The sequence below is a fragment of the Macaca nemestrina genome, chromosome 4, assembly GCF_043159975.1.
Source record: "Macaca nemestrina isolate mMacNem1 chromosome 4, mMacNem.hap1, whole genome shotgun sequence".
Classification (NCBI taxonomy): domain Eukaryota; kingdom Metazoa; phylum Chordata; class Mammalia; order Primates; family Cercopithecidae; genus Macaca; species Macaca nemestrina.
Window position 1 is genome coordinate 51,855,664 of NC_092128.1, and position 27,669 is coordinate 51,883,332.

Sequence of the window (27,669 nt, forward strand, 5' to 3'; positions counted from 1 at the left end):
TTACCAGTTGTGAAATTGTAGTATTTAATAACACTAAAAATTCTCCATCTTCATTGTCTTCAGTGATTTTTATATTTTTGGTTATTGACTGATAATTCAATGAGATCTTTTGTTAAAAACTAAATTATTACTTTCTGTTGAATCATGTTAAAGAAATTGATGATATTTCTATTCATTGAATTCTGCCCTTACTAAAATCATAAAAATAGTAATAATAATAATAATAATAGAGTCACCTAACTGTAATTTGCAGATAAGTTGTCACTTCATTTTTATGGCTGCTGTGTTCTGAATGCATCCTCCTCAAATTCTCCTTATGTTGAAATCCTAACCCCCAAGATTATGTTATTTGGATGTTGGCCTTTGGGAGGTAAACAGGTCATGAAGGAGGGACCCTCATGAATGGGATTAGTGCCATTATAAAAGACTTTTTGCATTTTCTATGTACCTTCCCCTCTCCTTCTACCCCTCATTTTACTCAGAGCCTGAGAGAGCTGCTTATCCTTTTGCCATGTGAGATTACATTAAAAAGGTGTCCTTGTCAGGGAAGGGAACATCACACACTGGGGCCTGTCGGGGTTGTAGGGCTAAGGGAGGGATACCATTAGGAGAAATACGTAATGCAGATGACGGGTTGATGGGTGCAGCAAACCACCATGGCACGTGTATACCTATGTAACAAACCTGCACATTCTACACATGTATCCCAGAACTTAAAGTATAATTTTAAAAAAAAATGGTGTCTTTGTGTGAACTAGGAAGATGAGCCCTTATCAGATACCCAAACTGCTGACACCTTGAACTTGGATTTCCCAGTCTCCAGAACTGCAAGAAATAAATTTCTCTTGTTTATAAGCCCAGTCTATGGTATTTTATTATAGCAGACAGAACAGACTAATATAATAGCTATTCCTTTGTTATCTGAAACAACTATTTGTTTGAAGAAAGTTAGTGCAATTTCTTTTTTTAGCATTCCTTTCCAAACCAAAATTGTTTTAGTAAATGTGGATAACCTTTTTCATCACTACTGTTTTTTCCAGTTAATTGCCTAAGTGTTTTGTATTTATTTGTATGTTTTAAATAGCTTTGTAGTATTATAAAATACTATCATATTGCAAAATGTCTGTTTTCAAATTTATAAACTAAATGACTGTTTAGATATGGAGAAGCTATTGTTTCTTTCTACACGAAAAATACATAAATAAACTTCTGACCTTACAAAAGCCTTATTATTTCTGGATGGGAAAGATTTATAGTGATATCACTATCACTTCCACTGGAAAAATTTGGAAGGACTCGTGACTTAGGGCACATCTTCTGGGGATGCACAGAATATGATCATGTTAGAAAAAACATTTTTCACCTCTATAAGCAGTCTGTCACAGCATGCGACTGGATGTACCATCCACCTGCAGCTCTTCCTGATTCCCATTTCTCTCTTTTCTACTCACCACAGAGTCTTTCACTGACAGAAGTCACACAAAGAAAGGGAGAGAACCTTATTTATTTATTTATTTTTTCAGGATTACAACAGACTCCATTACCTCAGGCTTTAACTAGCTTTCAAAAATAGGTGGTAGAAATTGTGATCTGGATCAGTTCCTGCATCACCATAGATACCAGTCCCCCACAGTAAAATGATGACATTTTAATTAGGAAGATGACTTTATGTTGTGAATTAGAAGCTTTCCCAGTAAACAAATATGAGATTTTCTGGGGGTTCAAGGTGGAGCAAGATAATGTTTTTACTTATCTTTAGAGGTCATCAGGAAAGAAGATTTCTGTGTTCACTTCTTTTGGAGCTTAGTACCTGTCTATAATCCCGACCCTGTGGTAGTTGTTGCTAGTGATAGTAACTAAGTATTCATGAACTTGCCTTTTCCCTAAGGCAGAAGACCTTCTTGGTCAAGCCTAGGGTCTTGGTGCTTATCAACTGTTAGCCAAAAGTACCATGACAACCTTAGAGGAGCTAGCTCTAGAGAACCTAGACCTAGACCTAGACCTAGCTTCTCTAAGAAAATAATGTAGAATTGAAGTTCAGTAGATAAATATCTATATAGTATGTAGTAAGAAATTATGATATTATGATCTCTTTTCACTTTTGCAGTTAAAAATTCTGAATTATTTCTGGTATAGCAAGGATACCAGTTCAAATGCATTGTGTTCAGTAGGCTCTATGGAAGTTAGGCATTATCGTAAGCTTCAAAAAGGTCCTCGTAAAGTTGAACACACTGATTCCTTTTGTAGTTAACGAGAGTAGTTCTACAGGCAGCAAGCACTTCTTTTGGGATGTTTTCCTTCCCTTATGACCCAACAAACACCATTTGCCTAGCTTTAAAAGGTACAGCTTTTATATATTTAGCTGTTAGGAGTTTTTCTGACTTGTCTCATGGATTATATAACAGATCTCATCATTTGGGCCTGTGTAAACTCCTTTGTATATTTGGTCCCTGTATTGTTTTTACCACTAACTAGAATTTCAGTAATTTTTCTCCTCTTGTTCAAAACTTGTTCCTTGGCACACAGTAAACAACTTGAAAGAATGAATGTAGTAAGAGCTCTCATATTTCCTTTATGACCTTCAAATGGTAATTTGCTGTTGTTTCCCCAAATATTTGCCTGTTTGTTCCCATCACTGTAGCTTTCATTAGATTTAATGGAGAGTACATTGGTATCAGTTAGATAAACTTTATGACATGTATAAATAATAAATTTAAAAGTTACGCTTCGACAATTTCTCTTTAAAGATAACGTTATATATTGTTATTAATAATAGTTATATAATATGTACGTCATAGTGTTTTATAATTTAAAAGGGTATTTTAAAACTAATCATTTAATTTTTTTTCTCTAAAGCTTAATGTTAGTTGTGTAACATGTCCTTTTTATTTTATCCTTAAATTTGAATGGAAATTAATTTGAACTCTTACATAACACCCAAAATCATGGGTTGGTAAACTACAGCCCGTGGCCTGTTTTTTATATTCCCCCAGTGCTAAGAATTATTTTCATATTTTAAAATGGTTGGGAAAAAACAAAAAACAAGCAACATATATAGTGTGCAGAGCCTAGACTATTTACATATTGCACTTTAAAGAAAAAATATGCTGATCCCTGCTTTTATTAATTGATTTTCTTGGCAGATACTTTCAACTTTTCTTTTCTCCTACTCTTCTCTCTGCCTACCCTTTCTTTTTTACAATGTATCAATTACCATATGGTATTTCTGTATGCTTTTGTTTTACACCAAATGTAAAGTATTACTTTTATTCTAGTTTCTATCTTATGCAGTCATGTCATTTTCATATTCTTTGACAAATTCTCTTGTTATGAACAATCCACAATAACTTTGGCTGCTTTATTATTTTATTGCCATCTTGCAGTGTGGACTTACATCTAATTAACTGCTTTTAGACTTAGGGTATTTTGGTGTTATTACTTCCCATAGTTTTCCAGTTCACTGAATGCATTTCATTTCAGTTATCCATGTGAATAATTTTTCAATAACGGACTAAATTTTTATTGTATTTCATATAGAATTCTGTCACTGCTGTTTGATTAAAATTTGGTGTTCACTCTAGTCTATATGTAATTGCTTTCTGCTTCTCAAAAATTTCTCTAAACTGTGTTTGTACTTGTATAAATCTATATGATTTTACTTAAACAATCTTGTGGTGGAGTGTTATTATAGTAGTAAATAGTAGAATTTTATTTTGTAATTGAGAAAAATTACAGGCAGCCACTTTTTGTCATTATAGATTAATTTGCAATTCCATGGTTTTATATAATTGAAGTTACACAGTGTACTCTTTCTCGTATCTGGCTTCATACATTCAACATAATCATTTTGAGATTCATGCATGTTATGTACATTGATAATTTGTTCCTCTTTTATTATGTCATTACTTATGGAAGTATCTTTATCCATTCACCTATTGATGAGCATTTAGGTTATTTCTACTTTAGGACTACTGTAAATAAAGCTGCATGAACACTCAAGTACAAGTCTTAGTGTCAGCGTATATTTTCATTTCTATTAGGTTAATACCTGAGGCAAAAAAAAAGGTTGGATTTTTGCAAAGACTATTATGTTTACCTTTTAAAGAGAATACCATTTTTCCAAAGTGGTTCTATTAGTTTATATTTCCACATCAGTTGTTTAGGGTTCTGGTTCCTCCAGATTGTTGCAAACATTTGATGTTGGCAGTCTTTTTAATTTTAGCCATTTTAGTGGGTATGTAGGAGGTTCTCATTGTGCTTCTCATGTGCATTTTCTTAATAACTACTGATGTGACAAACATTTTAACCACTTAATAGTGAAGGTGTTTGTTCAATTTTTAAAGGCTTTGTTGTCTTCTCATTATTGAGTTTAAGAATTTTTATTACATTCTGGATGTAAGCCTTTTATCAAATTTTGTACTGTAAATTGTATTAGTTGGCTTTCACACTGCTATAAAGACATACCTACGACTGGGTAATTTGTAAAGAAAAGAGGTTTAATTGACTCACATTTCCACAAAACTGGGAAGGCCTCAGGAAATGTATAATCATGGCAGAAGGGGATGAGGCATATCTTACATGGTGGCAGGCAAGAGAGAGGAGTGTGTGTGGAGCTAAGGGGAAAGAGCCCATTATAAAACCATTAAGTCTTGTGAGAACTCACTCACTATCCTGAGAACAGCAAGTGGGAAAACCACCCCCATGATCCAGTCACCTCCCACCAGGTTCCTCCCTCTACACATGGGGATTATGAGGATTACAATTCAAGATGAGATTTGGGTAGGGACACTGCCAAACCATATCATAAATATTTTCTTCTATGTCTTTCCTTTTTTCCTGTTATCATGCACTTTTTGTGTGTAGTTTGATGAGTTTTAGTACACTTATTTATTTATTTTAATTTTTTTAATTTTTTCAGACAGAGTCTCACTCTGTCACCCAGGTTGGAGTGCAGTGGCGCGATCTTGGCTCACTGCAATCTCCATCTCCTGGAATCAAGCAATTTTCCTGCCTCAGACTTCCAAGTAGCTGGGGTACAGGCACATGCCACCACAACTAGCTAATTTTTATATTTTTAGTAGAGACGTGGTTTTACTATGTTGGCCAGGCTGGTCTTGAACTCCTGACCTCAGGTGATCTGCCTGCCTCAGCCTCCCTAAGTGCTGGGATTACAGGTGTGAGCCACCTCGCCCAGCCAAGTTGTAGTAAATTTATACAACTGTGCAACCATCTCATAACCAGTTTTGGAATATTGCCATCATCATACAAAAGTTCCTTCATGCTTGTTTGTAGTCAGTTCCTCCTCCTAGCCCCAAACCCAGGCAATTACTAATCTTGATAGATTATAATTTCTGTCTTCATAGTTTTTTTTCTAAAAATTTTTATATAAATACAGTCATATGACAGATAATCTTGTATATCTAGCTTCTTGACTTAGCACAGTGTTTTATTTAGAATGATTCATTTTGTTGTATGCAGTGTTCCCCAACCTTTTTGACACCAGGGACTGGTTTCATGGAAGACAATTTTTTCACACATGTAGGAGCAGAGGTGGTGGTTTTAGGATGAACTGTTCCGCCTTAGATCATCAGCATTAGATTCTCATAAGGAGCACACAACGTATGTCCCTAGCGTGCGCAGTTAACAATAGGGTTCGCACTCCTATGAGAATCGAATGCTGCTGCTGATCTGACAGGAGGCAGAGATGAGGTGATAATGCTCGCTCCCCTGCCGCTCACCTCCTGCTGTGTGGCCCAGTTCCTAACAGGCCAGGGACCCATACCGGTCAGCAGCCCAGGGGCATTGGGAACTCCTGGTTGTATGTATAAGTAGTCCATTCTTTTTCATTGATGAGTAATATTCAGTTCTATGGATATATGCATTTTGCTTGTGTCTTGATAAGTTGGTAGACTGCTTTTGTCTATTATGAATAATGCTGTCTTTTCCTCCCTTGATATTGTCTTTTTGAAAAGCAAATTTTTTTTAGTTTTGATAAAGTCTAGTTTTTCCATGTTTTCTTTTGTGTATTATGAAAGAAATTTTTGCCTACCCTAAGGTTACAAGGTTTTTGTCTTATGTTTTCTTTTAGAGGTTTTACTATTTTACATTTTATTTAATTTTTATGTACAGTGGAAAATTAATTTTTTCCATAGAGGAATTTAGTTTCTTTTTTTTTTTTTTTTTTTTTTTTTTTTTTTTTTTTTTTTTTTTTTTTTGAGACGGAGTCTTGCTCTGTCGCCCAGGCTGGAGTGCAGTGGCGCGATCTCAGCTCACTGCAAGCTCCGCCTCCCGGGTTCACGCCATTCTCCTGCCTCAGCCTCCCGAGTAGCTGGGACTACAGGCGCCCACAACCGCGCCCGGCTAATTTTTTTTTGTATTTTTAGTAGAGACGGGGTTTCACCGTGGTCTCGATCTCCTGACCTTGTGATCCGCCCGCCTCGGCCTCCCAAAGTGCTGGGATTACAGGCGTGAGCCACCGCGCCCGGCCAGGAATTTAGTTTCTTGAGCACCTTTTGTTGAAAACTTTTTTTTCTTTTATTTAATGGATACCTTTGCATTTTAATTTTCTGTCAATCTTTCCCCTAATGGTTTTAATATCTATTAATGATTTCTGCCTAAATCTTTTTCTTAAATTACTTTTTTAGTCAGGGATTATGAAAGGATGATTTACTATTTTTGTTATTCCTTGTGTTTACTAGCTCTGATTATTTTGTAAAGAACTTTAACTCATCAACTATGCATATTTGGTTACCCTGAATTGCAGTTTCTTTTGAAAATTATATATAAATATTTAGAAATTTAACTGTCATTACCACTTTATAGAGTAATGAGTTGATACAGTAGTCACCACCAAAGGTAGCAGATGAGATGTGATTTTATTCTTTTGTTTTTCATCTGTTAAAAATTATTATTATGGGCCCATTTTTTTTTTTAATATAATGTCTTTCAGTCAGTTTGGTGCTGGATGAGGCTGCATGAACTATTAACAGCAAGCTAGATTAATAATGGCTTAAACCAACAAATTTGACTGGGTGTAGGTGGTGCTAACATTGTTTCAACTGTTCAACAAGGATTCAGGCCTTTATTTTTCCATTCCATCATCCTTAGTGTGCTTTTGCTTGTCCCATCATGGTCACAAGATAGCTGTCATGCTGCTAGCCATTGTGTCTGTGTTCAAGGTACAGAGGTGGGGCAGAGCCAGTTGTGAGTCAAAAGGTGGTGTTATAATATCCTTCCCCAAATTGCGTAAGCCAACATGTCCTTATGTCTCACTGGCCAGATTTGAGTCACTTGCTCAGCCTAGCTGTCAAGAAGATTGTGAAAGCAAGTATCTGGCAAAGAGGAACAGAATTGTCAACATTGGCTCAGGCTACTCTTATCAGCCATTGCCTGAGAAAATTAGGTTTTTATCAAGAAAAAAGAAGGAAGAAAGGAGTTTTGGGCAATAGCTAATACATAATGCTTGCCGTAAATATCTTTGGTAAAGCACAGAATGACTTTACATTTTATTATATTTAAAAATAAGCCTTGTGTTTATGGCTTGCCACACTAATTTGTCATGATTACTTCCATTTTCCTATAAAATTCATTTTATTGTTGAATAAACATTTTCAATAGTTTCCTTTTAATATTAATTACTATTATCTAATATGACTTGGAATATGTTATTCTGTGTATTGACATCATTTAAAAACTTTTATTTATTTATTTATTTATTTATTTATTTATTTATTTATTTTATTTATTTTTTTTTTTTGTGACGGAGTCTCGCTCTGTCGCCCAGGCTGGAGTGCAGTGGCGCGATCTCGGCTCACTGCAAGCTCCGCCTCCCGGGTTCACGCCATTCTCCTGCCTCAGCCTCCCGAGTAGCTGGGACTACAGGCGCCCACAACCGCGCCCGGCTAATTTTTTTGTATTTTTAGTAGAGACGGGGTTTCACCGTGGTCTCGATCTCCTGACCTTGTGATCCGCCCGCCTCGGCCTCCCAAAGTGCTGGGATTACAGGCGTGAGCCACCGCGCCTGGCCTAAAAACTTTTAATGCCAAACTGTGACTTGTTAGAATGTCTTCTTCAGATATTTTGTTAAAAATTGAGAAATTAAAATAGCCCTTCTTCTCCACATTGATCATTTCTATACTGTCTTCCTCATTTTTTTAGGCACTCGGTGTATCACTTTCTGTAGAACTTTCCTCTTCTAATTCATTTTCATCTTCATTCTTTCTACCTCTTCTTTGTCTTTCTTCTCTCATTTCCCACCCCCACCCCACCTCTCACCCCTCCGGCCTTTCTGTATAGATCCTCTTTCTTTTTCTGCCTCTCTTCAAAATAAAGGCTGGAATAAAGTTTCTGGTGTATGAGATCATATTGTACTATTAAATTTCCTTTTTAGTATCTTAATTTTATTTGCATTATGTACTGTTGACTGTTGATTGTTAACAGGTTCAGAAATAATTATATTAGGTTAGCTGAGAAGTACACATCAAGCATTAATGGGTTGCATGTTACTGAATCAGCAAAGCTACTGCTAAGCTCTGAATCACAACCAAGGTAGCTAATATAATTCTTGCTTTTAAATTATGGTATTTAATATGATTCTCTTTTCCTTTAATTCTTATAATTTCCCATGGAGCTCCATTAAGTTTTTAGTGTTCTAGACCTGTGTTATATCCAGAAAAAGTGTTAATGTGTGTGTAACATAATAGAGCATATGCATACAGATATTATAAGCTGCCTTAAATATTTTGTCCTCTTATATAGTTGTCACATGTATAGTGTTGTGGATTTAAGTGTTCTTCATAAATATTAGGCTTTTATAATTTCTCAGTGATTGTGCATGATTAAGGTACTGTTCTTTTTATTGTCTTAAATTTACCTGAAAATCAGCCTAATTTTATTAAATACATATTCTACCCAGGGGAAGTGGTTTAAAGAATTATCTGCTTCGGCCATGCACAGTGGCTCACGCCTGTAATCCCAGCACTTTGGGAGGCCAAGGTGGGTGGATCACCTGAGGTTGGGAGTTCGAGACCAGCCTGACCAACATGGAGAAACCCATACTATTAAAAATACAAAAATTAGCCAGGTGTGGTGGCACATGCCTGTAATCCCAGCTACTTGGGAGGCTAAGGCAGGAGAATCGCTTGAAACCAGGAGGTGAAGGTTGCGGTAAGCCGAGATCTTGCCACTGCACTCCAGCCTGGACAACAAGAGCAAAACTCCTTCTCAAAAAAAAAAAAAAAAAAAGATCTGTCTCATGGTGAAGATGATTTGACTTGTATCCTTTACATGCTATTTTAAAAAGCTGTATAGCTTTTTAGCAGTAAGAATTGTCTATACAGTGAAAGATAGCTACTTTGAATTTTTGCTTGACTTGACTTGGCATCTTTCGGACTATAACCTCTGTCGCTGGGGAAACACAGTGAGTTGGGAACATGTTGATCATTTCTTTCTTTCTTTCTACTTCCCACCACCTTTTACTTCTCCCTCCCTATCTTCATTCTCTCTCTCTCTTTCTCCCCACTTTTCTTTCCACCCCACACTTTCCCCGTCTTTTTAATATGATTCTGGGGTTTCTTATTTTTCATTTTATTTTGAGTGTGAAATGGTGCACTTAATAAACTTTGAAGAAATATTTTAGTTTTGAAACATTCTTACTAATAAATTATTTTGGAAGTAAAATTTTTAAATCTTTGTGGTTTTCCAGTTAAAATCAGTTGGACTCAACTAAGACTTTATCATAAGTCAAAGTTTTGTGAACTGAGTCACTTTGCAGAATTTCATGACTATAACAGCAGAGTAATATGAGCTAAATTTGTATTCTGTATTTGTCCTTTTCCTTCCCTCAGTTTGTTGCCCTTCTTTTATAGACGAAACACTTAAAAAAAGAATTTAACTTCTAAAGAATATTTTATTAGAGGAAAAAGTAAAATGTGATTGTTAGTCTTCATGATACAAGGATTTCCTTTCAGAGTTTCAGTGTTAATGGTATTATCCACTGTGGGCTCCTGGACTTGCATATTTATGTCATTTTTGCATTTTCTCATCAAATTCTGTCACTTTTATTACTAATTTCAATTATATAAAGCTTTAAAAATCCTGTCACACTTGATTTAATGCTGTATTTATGCTCACAAAGGTTATCTCACATTAGCCCATGGCTTTGTAAACTAAAATATTGCTTGCTATTTCGTGAAACAATCTTTATAGCAGTCTTGCTATATCTCTGTTCTATTAGCTGTGCCAGCAGTTGCTTTGGTTACAGTGTTCCTGTTTTGGCAAGCTTGGGTATCTTAAACAATTATGCTTCTTTTCTGACTATTGTGGAATTTTATTTTCCTCCCATGTAATGCTACAGAGATGTTGAGAAAGAAAGAAAAAAATCACATCATATTTATTTCTAAAGCAGGGAAAATATTTTGGTTTTGTAAAGAAAATGATTGTGCCATATTCTGAAATGCGTTTGAGGATGAGGAAGTCTGTCTTTTTCTTTTTAAGTATCTTTTTCACTTAAAAAATATCTGTTCTGGCCAGGCGTGGTGGTTCACGCCTGTAATCCCAGCACCTTGGGAGGCCGAGGCAGGTGGATCACAAGGTCAGGAGATCAAGACCATCCTGGCTAACACAGTGAAACCCCATCTCTGCTAAAAATACAAAAAAAATTAGCGGGGCATGGTGGTGGGCACCTGTAGTCCGCTACTCGGGAGGCTGAGTCAGGAGAATGGCATGAACCCAGGAGGTGGAGCTTGTAGTTAGCCAAGATCGTGCCACTGTACTCCAGCCTGGGCAACAGAGCAAGACTCCATCTCAAAATAATAATAATATTAATAATAAATATCTTTTCTACCCTGTTACATAGTCTTTTATCACATTTTATATTATAATCTATGACCTTGGGAAATTTCATAGAAGATTGATTTGTTGAAACTTACAGTGACAATTCATAGAAAAGTTATTCTTAGAATATTGATTATCCAGAGAGAAGACATTGGCTAGAATATAGCACAACTTTTGCGGTACAATTTATCTTTTTCTAGTGTAGTATTTTAAAAATGGTTTTGGTCTGTTTTGAGATCTCTTACAATTGCCAGAGAATATATCTCACCTGCAAAATGGGTACAACTGGAGATCTTGTAAAGTCAAGGGTTGATAGGATAACCTGTTGGACAGAATACAGAATGGGAGTGAAAGACCCAAGACCTGAGCCTGGCCTGCCACCGAGCAGCTGTGGGCCCACCCAGTTGGGTAGCTTAGTTTCCTTAACTATAAAATTAGCATTATAATACTTATCATGCCTATCTTGTGATGACAAAATAAAATTAGTAGGTGTAAAGGCCTTTTAAATAGCTAGAAGCAATATTTACTCATAAGCTGTTATTGATCACGGGGAGAAAGTGACTCCTTGGAGTGTACTGTTTTCTACAGGTCATGACTGGGTACTGCAGTGAATGTGCACCACCCAGGGGCACAGGGTACCAAGAATGGGAGTAGTTTTGTAAAGAGGGAGTTTGGTAGGGCATGTAAGGAAACAGAGTAGAATTCCTAGAGCTGATCCTGGAACACTGAAAAAATAGGTACATAAAAGCAGGCAGTTCCAAGATGAGCAGTGAATTGAAGTACTCACATAGTATTTGTCAAGATTTCTTATGCAGTGAGAAAGAGGAATTCATTAGGGACAACTTATGATGTTATTGACCTAAACTGTAATAAAGTTGTAATTTGTAGCAGAGTATGGGGAGTCTGGTATGCAAAGCAAGAAGTTGATTAACTGTTCTCTGCTTGCTTAAAACCATCAAATTCCCCAGAGAACACAGTGACCTAGAATACTAAGAAGAATTTTTTCCATGTACAGTTTTTATAGAGAATTTAAAGTTGATGAATACATGTGGTATGCAGGTGCCTTTTAGCAGGTTTGAGCTAACCTGTGTATTTGTACAGAAAAATAACATAGGTAATGGTTTCCAAACAGTGACCTGCAGATTGGTGGCAATCATGCCAAGGTTTCATCAGTCCCCTCTACAATTAAAAAAAGGACATGGTAGTGACTTTTTCATAAAGCAGTGTTAATGCTATATAAAAATAGCTCTGATTCTGAGGATTTTTCTCCTAATTTTTTTGATATTTAAATATTCTTTCCTTCATGAATGACAGTAGATAGTGAGTTGTTTTTTAATATTCTTAGTGAAATGGAAATATTAATTGGTCATTCTACCTCCTTTTAAGCTTTATTTTACCAATTTTTCTAAAAATATGCCTTTCTTTAATTGGCATGAATGATTATTTGCAAATAAGCATTGTTATTTGGAAAAAGCATCAACTTTAAAATCAGACTTGAAACCTACTCTGCCGTCTATTCCTTGTCTCTTAACTTCTCTATACTTCAGTTTCCCTGTCTTTAGGAAATGATAGCAACTACGTTGAACATTTTTTTGGGGGAAAAGTAGACATCATATACGTAAAACACCTAAAATAATGCCTGGTTCGTAATAGGAGCTCACTAGATGATTGCAGTAGATAAACTATTGTTATAAGACCATAATTTTCATCTTTAGTAAACTGGGTTTTCTGTTCTTGGAATAAGGATCATATATTTTTATACTCTGTGCAAGGAACACCTGGGCGTTAGAGAACCAGGTAAACCTCTGGAGGAAAGTGTTCAAAGTGGTATTGCTGAGGAAAATAATGTTTTTTTTTGAAGGGGGGACTAAGTCTCGCTCTGTTGCCCAGGCTGGAGTGCAGTTGTGCGATCTCAGCTCACTGCAACCTCTGCCTCCCAGGTTCGAGCATTTATCCTGTCTCAGCCTCCCAAGTAGCTGGGACTATAGGTGCCTGCCACCATGCCCAGCTAATTTTTGAATTTTTGGTAGAGATGGGGTTTCAACATGTTGGCCAGGCTGGTCTCGAACTCCTGACCTTGTGATCTGCCCTTCTCGGTCTCCCAAAGTGCTGAAATTACAGGCGTGAGCCACCTGTGCCTGACTAATAATGTTTATTAATTTGGCTTTCAGGGATGATGTAAATAGTGGTTTTCAAACTTTGGTGTGTAAATGTCACTTGGGATACTGCTTTTAAAAAAATGCAGATTCCTCCCACATGCAAAGGAATGAAGTTATACCCTTACCTTGCACCATATACAAATATTAACTCCAAATGGATTAAAGACCTAAGTGGAAGACTTGAAACTATACAACTTTAAGAAGAAAACATAGGGGGAAGTGTCATGACATTGGATTTGGCAGTGATTTCTTAGATATGACACCAAAAGCACAGGTAACAAAAGCAAAAATAGACAAATGGGACTACATCAAACTTGCAAACGTTTGCACAGCAGAGGAAATATTCAACAGAGTGAAAAGGCAACCTATAGAACAGGTTGAAATATTTGCAAACCATGTATCTGAGAAGAGGTTAATATCTAAAATACACAAAGGATGCTTAGAACTCTGTGGGGGTCCCTCCTGCAGACCCTGACCCAGTGACAGATAAATAACGTACACCAATACAGATATTATGCTTATCAGCCTGGCTGAGGGTCCAGTCAGCTTACAGACTCTCAGGAGAGTGCCATAAACAGTTGCAACCCGGGTCCCCCTCGCTGGCCTTCCAGGCATTTATTCAGCACACATTAAATGACAAAAGTTTCAAGTAAACACTACCGGAAGGTAATTATGGTTGCCGACCGCGCCCCGCCCCCCAACCCAAGTAGACAGCAGTCATGCACCCACGGATGGTCAAAGGTTAGTCTTAGGACCACGTGAGTAGACAAGCTATTTAGATAGACTCCTACATTCCCATGGTAATTCCCCGTTAGCTCAAAGAGGATTAGGCTGCCTTCAGCCATAACTCTATCCTGAGGCTTCTGCAAAAACCTGGCCCTCCACAAAGGTTTATTTAACAATTTTTCCCACCATCCTGACTGAACCCCTACCTCTCCCCCTTTTCTGTTTTCTGCATCAGGCCTTATTGATTGGAGAGCACAGATATATGCAGCAAGAGATTTGTCAGGTGTGGCAGCCGTTGCTCTTATTTCAGCTTTGCATCCTAGAATTAGTAAATAACATAAGACAATCATGAGTATAATTAGCAACATGCTTTTCCAATCAAAGAGTGAACCCCCAGGAGCGGGGGTCTAACCAGGAGATGATCTTGCATACCTTTCCATATGGCTGTTTGTTGGGTGTGCAGATCTATAGTGTGAAGGGATTCTAAAATTTTAATTTTAAGTTGCTTTACATCTGCTGTTAAATTGTCATGAAAGGTTCCCCAGAGGTGGTGTTTCACCTCGTCCCAACTATGGATTGATTGATTCCTTGGTAGAGAAGTGACACAGATATGTTTATGCTACTAGTCTCCGTTTAATTGCTGTCAGAATGTTAGTGCCTCTTGTTGCTCCCCCACATATTCCAAAGCAGTCTCGAGGGCTTGCAGATGTGCAAGAATTTTTTTTATCTATACCTTGCTGTAGGAGAGGTTCATTAGACACATTTTTGGCCAGATTATCTACAAAAGCAGCTTTTTGTACTGATTCAGTAATAGATGCCACAGCAACGCAAGCAGTTGCCAGGATGATTATGGCTGAGACTATAAAGGCCACAAGTTTAACTCTGAATCTTTTGTGTCTGATAGGGCACATTTTAAGGTAGCAAGGGCAGAGGAACCTTGCCAATCATGTGTCAAATTGACTGGTAGGAATGCCTCAGATTGTCTCGTTAATACCAGGACGCTAGTAATATTTAGATAAGATATATTGTAATTAGTGATACATGAGGTGAACCAAGCCTGATCTTGCGCCTGGGTCACAAACGTGGAGTTTTGGGGTGAAATAGAAATATTGGTTCCCTTAAGGAAAATGTATGGATGGATAGTGCAAATTAGGCACTGATGAGTGTGATTGTGAATAAAGGTTATAATATAGTCATTACTGGAATTATGATATGTCCTATGCCAGGTGTTAGGGAGATGCCAAGATGTCCCAGGTGCCATAAAGTTTCTTGGGGTGGCATGGACTTTACTTGGGGTCTGGGATATCCCATCCCCCCATCGGCCCAAATCCTAGGGGAAAGGGACGTGGCTATGAAATGCTGATTGAGCCATGACAGGTGAGGAGATTAGTAAGGCTGCCCTGCAAATGGCCATGGGGGCTGCAGTCTAAGATGTTATAATTGCCTAACTGGAGGCCACGGGCTTGTCCCCTGTGACAGACCTCCCAGCTAAAGTGAAATCCATTACTTTCCCCGCTTTGTCCTTTAGCACAGGAAGGAATGTTTGGGAAAGCGGCATTGATTGTATTACCTGGTTTGAGGTATTTGCAGCTAAGGCTGTTAAGGCATTTTCTTTGCCATGATTTAGCCATTATTGTGTTTGGGCAGATACACGGTAAGGGTTAGAACCTTTATAACTTACACACAGTGGGAGAATAGTGGAGTGATATGTAGTTATCTGGCACCTTAGTCCAATGTGTGCCATTATTGAGGGACCCCACTGGGGGTAAATCTATCCCTCCTAGCCAAGCAGTCACGTTATTATAGGCTGGGAAGCGGGTGTCTGCCCAGGTGACAGGGCGAAAGAAAGGCGGATCTAAAATATGAGCCCAACAGAGTGTAGCAGGTACAGGTTGCAGACAAAGCGAGAGCATATAAAGGATCAATACCCTATATGAGTTGCAATGTGCAACAGAAAGCATAGCAAGGAACAAATTATTTGGAGTAAATGGTGTCTGTGTCCGGAGTAGAATTCGTTCAGCCTTCTGAGTTATCCTCTTCAGCATCAGGTAATGTCTGAGGCTTGTGTCGTCCATGGAAGCCGCATTGTCTGGGGCTGCGGGTCCTGTAGGGTCAGTTCCTTCATCTCTGGTACCAGGTTGGGTCCTAGGCACGCCATGGTATGGTTTGATGTGCCATGCTGGAACACAAAGAGGACCTAAGGGGGTGTGAACACAAGCATGTCCTCTTACCCACATTACTAATTCACTTGGACCACACCATACATTACTGTTCACATCTTTCCATAAAACTGCAGGTTTTATACCTTGAGAGGTTTTAGCAAAGTGCTTTTCTACAGCTGATTGAAATTTGTCATCTAAATTTAAAAACTTAAGGGTAAATAAGGCTTGTGCCAATAGTGTCCATACTCTCCGTTTTCTGTTTTCTGAGCATATTTTTAAGGGTGGAGTGGGCACGTTTTACTATGGCTTGTTCTTGGGGGTTATATGGGATGCCTGTGGAATGTCGGATGTTCCATGCGTGACAAATTGTTGAAATTGTGAGCTGGCATAAGCTGGACCGTTATCAGCTTTAATTTTTGTGGGCCGCCTCATAAACGCAAAAGTTAAAAGAAGATGTTTAATGACATATTGGGTTGATTCTCCAGGCAAAGCATGGGCACTAATTGAGAATTGGTGTCAATGGATACGTGTACCTATCTAAGTTTTCCAAATTCAGGGTTGTGTGTAACATCTGTTTGCCATAACTGATCAGGTTCTAATCCTCTAGGGTTAACACCTGTGGAAGGAGGGGACTGCCTGTGAGCTGGCAATCTGGGCATTGTAGGATAATTTGTTTAGCCAGTTTCTGGGTAAGTTGAAATTGTTTAGATAAGTTTCTCCAATTTTGGTGGAAAAATTGATGTGATTGGGTGGCTTGGTCAAGCAGTGATGTCATAACCTGAAGGTCTGCTTGATTATTATCATAAGCCAATGGGCCAGGCAGAGAGCCATGGGCTTGAATGTGTGTGATAAAAATAGGTTGTGTATGTTAATCTAGCAATTGCTGAAGTCGAAGAAAAAGAGCACACAGGGTGGGTTCAAGAATGCACCTAATTAAGGCTGTTTCAAGGTTCTGCAACAAATAAACAGAGTAAGCTGAGTCGCTTACAATATTTATGGGCTAAGCGGAAAAAGTTTCCAAGGCCAATATCAGAGCCCCATCTCAGCTCTCTGAGTGCTAGTAAACCCAGACTGAGTGATTGAATTATGTGGTCTCCACCAGACTGCTGCTTTTCCATGTTTACCATCTGGCTTTTAACTGCTCCTTAACTAACTTATGGGCTGTTTGTTAATTTCCCTTCAGAAGTTACTGTTTACTTAAATTGTATTTGGAGAGAGTCACTTTAGGGGTAAGAGAGAGGTAACAGTGGCCATCATCAGAAATAGGTCTATCAAATTCTTAAATTTTACTTAAATTTTAGCAGTGAATTATAATCTGAGATGTTGCTTGTATGCAAGGAACACACGAAATTTTGCCCTGAGCTACCTGTGGAGCTGGGGAGCTGAGCAGGTGGGCCCCAGGGTGGCAGCCACTTTGCGCTTGCTTAGGCACTGCTGCTTTTCTGTTGCCGGCTGGGAGGACCTTCCCGTTTGCGCCTCCTGCCCCTCCTGAGCAGGCCAGCTCTGGCGTGCTGGGCCTGGCTTCCTGTTGCTGCCTCCCGCTGCTCGGGCTGAGTTCCCAGGAGCATTTGCTGGCTCTGGGTTTGGGTTTGCGAGCTTACCCACCGCAGAGCCTCTCTTTTAATTTACCTTCTGCTTGACCACGTGGCTCCGGCTTCTAATGCTTTATCTTTTTATAAGCGTTAAAAGAAATACCCGATTGCCTCGTCGATCTTGCATTACTGGGCAGGCTAAGAACTCCCCTTCTAGAATGCTGCTTGCTTAAGACAGGGTCTCATAGCTGCAGCTTATCTCTTGTCTTTTTTCCTGTTTATTGGAGTAGGGGGCTCAGGCAATACCTCTGTTTCCTCTTTGTTATTTTGGCCCTGTGATAGTGGGGCTGAGGGAAAAGGAGGAAGTAAGGCAGGTGACTTTCCTCCTCCTTCCCCTTTTTAGGCTCTTTTGTGTATAACGAAGCCAGGGCTGCCTTAATTAAAGCCCACAGCGTTAAAGATGATGCTGGGACCTGCTACCCTTGTGCATAATGTTGTTTAAGATTTCCCCCTACTTGTTCCCAGAGCTTTATGCCTTTTTCCAGGAACCATGGGCTTTGGGTTACAACAGTTTGCATTATGTCCCTTAATTAAGCCTGCGAAACCGAGGTTCCACTAGCTTCAAGCAGCTGCTTAAATATTTTTATATACTGTTTCTGTTGAGCTGATAACTGTTGTCCCATCATGAAACCTCAGCCTGAACTTAGAGATCCTGAGTGGGCACCAATGACTTACTGATTACTCACTGACTGCACAGTCTTTTTCACTTGTTTTTGGGGGTCCGTCATGCTTCCTTTGCAGCATTCCTCACACAGGGCACCAGCTGTGGGGGTCTGTCCGGCAGACCCTGACCCAACGACAGGTAAATAACGTACACTGACACAGATATTATGCTTGTCAGTGCGGCTGAGAGTCCAGGATGCCTATAGACTCCTGGGAGAGTGCCATAAACAGTTGCAACCCCTGCCCTGATGCGTTGCCAACCACCCCCATCCCCCATCCCCAGTAGAGAGCAATCATGCACCCACGGACGGTCAAAGTTTAGTCTTTAAAGAAGCTATTTAGACAGACTCCTCTATATTCCTATGTTAATTACCCTTGCTATAGCTCAAAGAGGATTAGATTGCCTTCAACCATAACTCTATCCTGAGGCTTTTGCAAAAACCTTCTGGCCTTCTAAGAAGGTTTATTTTACAGTTTTTCTGACCATCCTGACTGAACCCTAACAGAACTCAAACATACACACACACACACACACACACACACACACACACACACACAACCTGATTTAAAACTGGGCAAACTACTTAGACATTTCTCCAAAGAAGATATACAAATGGCCAGCAATCATATGAAAAGATGCTTACCATCATTAATCATAAGGGAAATGCAAATTAAAATCACAATGGGATATTACCTCCACCCATTAAGATGTCCATCAAAAAAAAAAAAAGGAAGAAAATAATAAGTATTGGTGAGGATGTTGAGAAGTTGGAATCTTTCTGCACTGTTGTTGATAACTCTATACTCTAACTAAATAACTCCCCATTACCCTCTTCTCCTAACCTCTGGAAACCTCCATTTTACTTCGTGTCTTTATGAATTCGACCACTACAGGTACCTCATGTTAACTGGAATCGTACATTATTTGTCTTTTTTTGACTGGCTTATTTCACTTAGCAAAATGTCCTCAAGGTTTATCCGTGTTGTAATGTACATCATAATTTCCTGCCTTTTAAAGGCTGAATAATATTTCATTGTGTATGTATACTATATTTTGTTTATCCATTCATCCATCAGTGGACACTTGATTTGCAAGCATATGTATTGTTTTCTGTTACCCTTATGTATTGGTTTCCTGGGGCTGTCATTAAAAATTTACACAAGGCTAAAAAAGAATTTAAGGAGAAAAAATTGCCACAACTGGGGTGACTTAAAACAATAGAAATGTATTTTCTCACAGTTTTGGAAGCTGGAAGTCAAATCAAGGTGTTGGCAAAACACCTTGAATTCTTTTTTTTTTTTTTTTTTTTTTTTGAGACGGAGTCTCACTCTGTCACCCAGGCTGGAGTGCAGTAGCCGGATCTCAGCTCACTGCAAGCTCCGCCTTTTGGGTTCATGCCATTCTCCTGCCTCAGCCTCCCGAGTAGCTGGGACTACAGGTGCCTGCCACCTTGCCCGGCTAGTTTTTTGTATTTTTTAGTAGAGATGGGCTTTCCCCGGGTTAGCCAGGATGGTCTCGATCCCGTGACCTTGTGATCCGCCTGTCTCGGCCTCCCAAAGTGCTGGGATTACAGGCTTGAGCCACCGCGCCCGGCACACCTTGAATTCTTGAAGAATTCTTAGCCTCTTGTGAGGTTCTAGTGGCTCCCATCAATCCTGGGTGTTCCTCGCTTTGTAATTGTATCATTCCAGTCTCTGTCTCTGTTGTCACATACACTTTTATGCTGTGTGTCTCTGCTCTTCTTTTAAAAGGGCATCAGTCATTGGCTTAAAGGCCTACTATAATTCAGTTATGACTTTATCTCAACTAATTACATCTGCAAAGATGCTGTCTTCAAATAAGGTCACATTCTGAGGTTTGGTTGGACATGATTTTTGGAAGGACACTGTTCAATCACTATGCCTTCTACAATTTAATTCATTTGCTAAGCATATAAAGATGTATATTAACTCTGACTACCATAACAGAATATCATAGACTGGATGGTTTAAACAGCAGAAATTTATTTCCTCACAGTTCTAGAGATTGGAAAGTCCAAGACAAAGGTCTAGCAGGATTCAGTTTCTGGTGAAGGCTCTGCTTCTTGCTTACAGCCACCTTCTTGTGGGTCTTGCCATGGCAGAGAGAGTAAGCAAGCTTTCTGGTATCTCTTCTTCTTAGGGCACTAATCCCATGAGACCAACCCTCCCAACCCCTTGTCATGACATTGTTGCAGGATTTTCCTTAGTTCAGCTAATGATGGGGTCCTTGTTCATCCCATGGCCATGAAAATTTAGGCTTGCATATGGTTTGAAGGGTGAGTGAAGCATGGTTTTATTGGGTGAAAAAGGAAAAAGGGGGAAAACAGGGCCTTTCGCAAAGCCAGAGTCCCTGCTACAGTGCTTCGTGCCTGGCAGTTCAAATCCCAGGTTCCACACAGGAAGAGGAAGGGCCAGGCTCCTCCCTGCTGCAAAGGCAGAGAACTTCCCAAGGCTCCACCTCAGTGGGCAGGCAGGTTGGAGTTTCTCCAGGGACCCCCTCCCACCTGGCTGTCTCATTCCCCCCTCTAAAGAAGTACATCTAACTGCCATTAGATGAAGGGTAAAGATGAAGACTGATCTTAACTGCTTCCTGCTGACAGGGGGCGCTATTTTGGGGGAAATGGCAGTCAGAGCTCCCTAGAGGCCAATTTAAGGGTTCCCAGCAGAAGGAGCCATCGTCAGAGGCTCCGGTTGTGTGACCATTTGGAGCCTGATAGCTTGAAGGCAAGAACAGACAAACCATCTTATTAGAAGACATGTATCAAAATGAAACAAGGGGAGGGGTAAGGACAGCTCAAAAATTCCAAGGCCTTCTACCAGTTTGCACAGGGAGAGGGAAGCCAAAACCCTGACTGGCAAAAAAAAAAACTTTACCCTTTTGCTGGTATGTTGGGCTTTTGGGTTCTCTTCCCCGAGCCTAATCCTAAGCCAACGAGTTTGAATAATTAATTCTTTCCAGTTTGGAGGATGCACCTAAAAGGAGTGTCCCGTAGTACGGAGACACAATTACCTATCAGTGAAGAGAGGACAGATAAGAAGAAGGGATAAAAGAAGCCATCTTTTAATGGCATCCCAGGGGTTCAGGATGCATTAGAAACGGGTACAGACTGAAGATGAATGGCTGCCCATTTAGAAAGAGGGGAACAGGCATCCCTGGTTCCCTTCTCTTCCTACCAGATACCTGGGGTACGTGAGGGAGAGAGGGAAGAGTATCCTCTTTCCCTCTTCTGTCCTTGCACCTCCAAGTTCTGGCAACCTTGACAGGCACCGCCATGAGTGCCAAAGCAGCTTGCAACCTTGAGGTGGGGGGCCTAGAGAATAGGAATTATCCACTCTTACCTATGTCTCTCTAGCACCTACTGTCAGTAACCTTGGAGTTCCCTAGACCTCATTTATGCCATGGATATTAACCTGGCCTTTATCCATGAAACAGGAAGGTTGGGGTTGGCTGAATTGTCAGGAATGAGCCACGCTCACCTGTGCTGTGCCTTTTAACCTCTGTTGTCATTTGCCTCTGGATCCCTCACATCCAGTTTTCTTTCCTAGGGCTTTGACCCAAAGCTTGGAATTGAGCCTGGGACAAAAATGTGTCTTGGAGGGGTTGCATGGACTTCTTATCATAAGCTGAATGCTAAGGTGAAACTGTATAATTGAGTCCTCCTCCAACAAGGGAGAGAAAATGATGTCTTGTGACACACCCAGATAACTAGTAGCTATAGTCATGCTTTCTAGGATTTGGGTGCATGGTGCTTGGCTTTGGTTAGCTCCCTTGATCTTACTTTCCCAAAAGGAAACCTCTGAGTGATGGGCATCTTATTTATTCCCATCACCTGGCAGGATTTGCAGGTTTTTAGCTCAGAACTAGAAAACTGATCCAGATTTTTACGTTACCCATCCCTCTTGTTCTTTCTGAGTTGCAGCTGGAGATTGCTGTTTGATTTACAGGAACAAGCAGGGTTAGTCTAAAATGTAGGTGAAAATTTAAAAACAACTAGTGAATTTAGACTTTAATGACAAATATATGATGAGTTTTGAAACGTAATTTCTCTCTCTCTCCAGTCCTCATGTTTGTTAAAAATTCATCACAGGACTGAGTTCTTTGAAAAATAGACTTTAGGCTGGGTGCAATGGCTCATGCCTGTAATCTCAGCACTTTGGGAGGCTGAGGCGGTTGGATCACTTGAGGTCAGGAGTTCAAGACCAGCCTGGCCAACATGGTGAAACCCCATCTCTACTAAAAATACAAAAAATTAGCTGGGCGTGATGGTGGGCACCTGTATTCCCAGCTACTCAGGAGGCTGAGGCAGAGGAGAATCGCTTGAACCCAGGAAGCGGAGATTGCAGTGAGTTGAGATCGCACCATTGCACTCCAGCCTAGGCAACAAGAGTGAAACTACCTCTCAAAAAAAGAAAAATAGACTTTAGTTTTATACTTGGCCTGATTATTTGCATAAAGTGCAGCAATAATAATTATTTCTACATAGGCCTTTTTGATTGGCTTTGATGGAATTCTGTTCTACAAGGAATCTCAGATAAGACCTTTTAAAGCCAAGCCCAACCGTGGGTTTATATCCTCAAATACCTGTGATTTGGGTGATCCTCTCCTCTTAAGGTCCCAAGATAAACTTGGAGCTCCTGGACCTGTTAGAAACTGACATTCTTTACTGACCATAGGTCAGGAACACTTTACAGGGACTGAACTGATGAGGGTTTGAGGCCAGTTTCGCCACTGGACTTTTATTGGCTCTGCAAGTCACGATTGACTCCTTAAAGAGAAGCATACCCTTCCAGTCAAAGCCTTGGTAAAATTACCAGTTTTCTCAATTGTGTTATGTTGCAAAAGAAAATTGAATTCTTACTGCGCTGATGCAAACAACTATATTGCCATAAGAATACTCACAGATAGTTTCCAAATTTTAGAGGAACTAGATAGAAACAAACATGCTCCAACTCTTGATCACAGGGGATATACCTTGCCAAACTACTAAAGGCCATAAATGTTTAAAATAAGTTTCCTTGACTCTGAAAAACAAAACAAGGATCAACAATATTCCAACCAAAAGTCAAAAAGGTTGTTTCAGCTTTCTGAGTTCAGTAGTTATTTAGTTAAATATTGTTTTGTTTGATATGCGTGAACATTTTACCTCTTCATGAGTCTTGCACATTTCCTTTATTCCAGTGTCACAATCTCCAAAGTTACGAGAAGCCTGTATTTGAGAGCACCTGTCAAAGTTCTGTAGATTATAAACCATCTTTTGAAAAGGATAAAAACAAGACAACAATTGTCTGTGAATTGCAAAATGTCCAGGGTAGTTACAGTTGGAGATACAATTGACAAAGAAGTTTGGTTATCTCCAAGGTTTCCAATAACTTAACCTTAATTATGATTAGTAGCATATACTTAGGCATTACAATTTTAGAAATCCCATACAATTTGGAATATATGTTAGCAATATTTACAAAAATATAACCTAAAGAAGACTGAACATCATTTTGGCAATCCCATGTAGCTAAGCATGTCAAATAATCCTGTTTACCTCTCTTTTCTGGACATTCCAGGGGCCCTCTGGACTATCTGAAAAGCCAGGTGTCAGGAAAGACAATTCTGAAATTGAAGTTTGATTTTGGGAAGCCTTTTTAATGTTTTTAAAGTACTTGATTTTATGAAATAGAATTCCAGATTACCATAAACAATTTTATTTTGTCAAAATGACTCAGAAATTTTAAAGAAGCAAAAACCTTTTATAAACCTTTTGAATTAAGTTAATATGTTCACACAGAGAACCTCTTATACAAGATTAATTTCCACAATTTTCCACCACTTGTTTGAACCTTCAGCTTTCCCTTACCTAATTTAAAACAATCCTTTAACCCTAGGTAAAAATGTGTATCTCCATGCTTCTTTTAACATATTACAGCGAAAAACCACATTTTACTGTTCTTACACCCCTTGCATGTAAATCTATTTCCAGTAGTCTCAATTACATGTTATAGTGGTAATTCCTAGTAATTTTTAACTTTAAGGTAAAACTTTGTGTGCTAAGTGCCACTAAGGTTTTACTTCACCGTAATTAAGGGCGTGGTTAGCTCCATATGTCCCCAGGCCTTACAAATTGTGAAGCTGGCGGCAGTTTCCAAGCCCAAAAAGCAATTTATAACCTTAAAACATTTAGTAAACCTTCCAACTGACTTGCATAGTTTAGTTCACCTAGTTACATTTTTATGACACCTGCATTTTACCAATAGTCTTTAAGCCTGCTTTTATTTCTCAAAGATTAAAGTCACATGAACTGAAAGGTATCACAGCTTTTAACTTCCCTTAAAGAAATAGTTGATCCAATCTCTTGTTTTTCTTTAGGTCAAAGTAATTAGAGCCCCTTTTACAGATATCACACACAGTATACACACAGGCGGAATAAAACCCAGTTGCTGGGTGGAGCCTTTTAAGAGAGGGCTAGGAAAAGATGCTGATGTGGAACTAGAGAGCACTCATCCTCTAAGGCAGGATTGCTAAGCAAAGCCTTGCCAAGCAGTTACCTGCCATGCCCCAAGATGTGAAACAAGGCTTGCAGCACAAACTACGCAGATGCGCAAAGCACACCAGACTGGCCACAACCCAAGACTAGCCACACAAATCCTTTTTCACAATTAAAACTTTCCAGAGCGTATGAATAGTGATAGTGGCGGGGCGAGGGCAGTGGGGGGCTGGTCTGGTAAAACGTCTTCTAGAAGAAAAAAAAATTTAGAAGTTAACTTGCTGATCAGGTAGAGAAGGGGTAAAGAAAAAAAAAAAACAGTTTAAATGCCTGGGAAGAACGTCTTACTCTTATGCAAGTTGTTCCTCCAGCAGGGAGAAAAGTTTAATTACTGTCCCATGGAGCTGGAGCTGAACCCTTTGGCCAGGGAAGGGGAAAGCTGCTGCAGTGGTGCCTGGCTGGGAACAAGCCAGCCTGCTGTGCGGGCACCCTTGGCACAGAGGGAAGTGCCTGGGGGAGCTGCTGCTCGCTGGTGCATCCCAAAAAGGGAAGGAAAAGCCCATGAAAAGGACCAGGAGTGATTGCAGGAGGGTGGGAGTGGGGGGTCATGGTTTCCCTCACCCTTAGAAGTCCGAGGATGAATAGGCTCAGGAGCAACAGTGAGAGGTTTTGAGTCCCCATTTTACTCACCTCTTCTGGAGGTTCCACGTTGCATGCAAAAACTGTTGGAGGACTTTTCCTTAGTTGAGCTCAAGATGGGGTCCCACGGCCATGAAAATTTAGGCTTGCAGTTTGAAGGGTGAGTGAAGCAGGGGTTTACTGGGTGAAAGGGAAAAACCGGGAAAATGGACTCTCATAGGCCAGAGTCCCTGCTAGAGCGCTTCCCTCAAGGCAGTTGGAATCCCAGGTTCCACAGAGGAAGAGGAGGGGCCAGGCTCCTCCCTGCTGCAAAGGTTATGAGCTTCCCAAGGCTCCACCTCAGTGGGCAGGCGGGTCGGAGATTCTCCAGGGACCCGCTCCCACCTGGCTGTCTCAACATCATTCAACCTTAACTGTTTCCCGAAGGCCCCATCTCTAAATACCAATACATTGCAGGTTAGGGCTTCAATATGTGAGTTTTAGGGGACGCAGACATTCGATCTATAACAACATTCAAAAGCAAGACACAAATTTCAGGTTAGGCAATATTTTGGAAGTCAATGATTTTTAAAAACAATGACATACACTTTTAATTATGTATACACACAAGCATAAATCTTGCTTATATTGGCTTTTAACAAATACATAAGATAGGCTGGGCATGGTGGCTCACGCCTATAATCCCAGTACTTTGGGAGGCCGAGGCGGGCGGATCACGAGGTCAGGGGATCCAGACCATCCTGGCTAACACAGTGAAACCTCGTCTCTACTAAAAGTACAAAAAATAAGCCAGGCGTGGCGGCGGGCGCCTGTAGTCCCAGCTACTCAGGAGGCTGAGGCGGGAGAATGGCATGAACCCGGGAGGCGGAGCTTGCAATGAGCCAAGATTGCGCCACTGCACTCCAGCCTGGGTGACAGAGCAAAACCCCGTCTCAAGAAAAGAAAAAAAGCCATAAGATTTATGTTTAATAATTTAGGCATTCGTGTATTGTTTTACTTTATCTAATTTCTTTCCCCTAAAATAAATGATAAATCATTAGTGTTGTTTTAGTTGGTTAAACACTTCCTATTATTTATTTTAGAATTTTTAAATTAAAATGTAATTAATAGGAAAATGCATGCACCATCAGGGTGCCACTTAATGAATTTTTCACAAAGTAAACAAACATGTATAACAAGCACTCTGATTTAAAAAAAAAAAAAAAAAAAAGCACCTTTCCAGCATTCCCAAAGTGTTCTGCATGTTCATTCTCATTTAATAAGCTTCCCTCATGTAATTCTTATACCAGAGTTTGAGAGCCACTTATGTAGGTAGCTGGATTTGTAGTAGGTATTAGTGTGGATCTCTTATCTGTCAGGTGTTATTGTTAATGGATTTGGGTTCCACCAATGTGCTGTCATTCACAGGCTTTTGTATATATTGTATCTCTGCTTGGAACCATTTTTCCTTTTGCTTTCCCACTCCTCTAAATCGTCCATACCTTCTTACTGCCACTTCTGACCACTTCCTATAGCTACTTCAGTTCAGATCATAGCTGAAACTACTTCCTTTAAGGAATGTCACCTCACTCCTCTATCCCTCTTTTCTCCCAAGTCTAAGTAATTGCCCCTCCTATGTGTTTTCATTAATCCCTCCATTTTCCCCCTCATTTGTCATAGTACATACTAATTGTTGATTTACTTGCCTTTATCTCCCATCAGACCATAAATATTGAAAGGTCAGACAGTGCAGTGTCTGCTTCATTTTTTTAATCTACAGTACCTCACACAGTGTGAGCACATAGTGGATGATATACATTGAATGATGTTAAAATCATTATGTTTTAGTATTTAAAGGATATTAGAGTTCATCTAGTCCCGTCCCCTTATTTTACAGATGAGTGAACTAAAAGCCTGAAGTTTATTATTAATAAGGGTCCAATAAGAGCCAGTGGTCAAAACCAATGGTATTTGTAATGAAGCAGAATAGTGGGGAAAAAACACTAATGTTCAGTATCACTAGATGTTCTTCACTTGAATCATAGCTACACAAAATTATTTCATTTCTAATTTTTGTAATGTTCCAGTTCTGGCTCTGACTAGATTATTCTAGCATTCCATTTGTGTTCTCTCATATCTCCTTTGTAATTTCTCAATTCTAATCCCGTCCCGTCCCCTCCCCTCCCTCCCCTCCCCTCCCCTCCCCTCGCCTCCACAGTGGGTTCCGCCCCCTGCAACCTCTGCCTCCCAGGCTCAAGTGATTCACCTGCCTCAGTGTTCCAGGTAGCTGGGGCTACAAGCACATGCCACCACACCCAGCTAATTTTTGTATTTTTAATAGAGACAGGGTTTCGCCATGTTGGCCAGGGTGGTCTTCAACTCCTGACCTCAGGTGATCCACCTGCCTCAGCCTCCCAAA

At 39.8% G+C, this 27,669-nt stretch overlaps 1 protein-coding gene and 1 long non-coding RNA gene across 2 annotated transcripts in view; one reads left to right on the forward strand and one right to left on the reverse strand.

Moving 5' to 3' along the window:
- The window catches only part of LOC105475313 (component of oligomeric golgi complex 5), a 372,025-nt gene that overhangs the window by 168,628 nt on the left and 175,728 nt on the right, over positions 1–27,669 (forward strand). The window lies entirely within an intron of this gene.
- LOC139362766 (uncharacterized) lies at positions 22,951–25,475 on the reverse strand. Its single transcript, XR_011622042.1, has 3 exons — positions 25,323–25,475; positions 23,301–23,379; positions 22,951–23,178 (listed from the first exon to the last, which is right to left on the reverse strand). It is a non-coding gene; the product is annotated as an uncharacterized lncRNA (long non-coding RNA).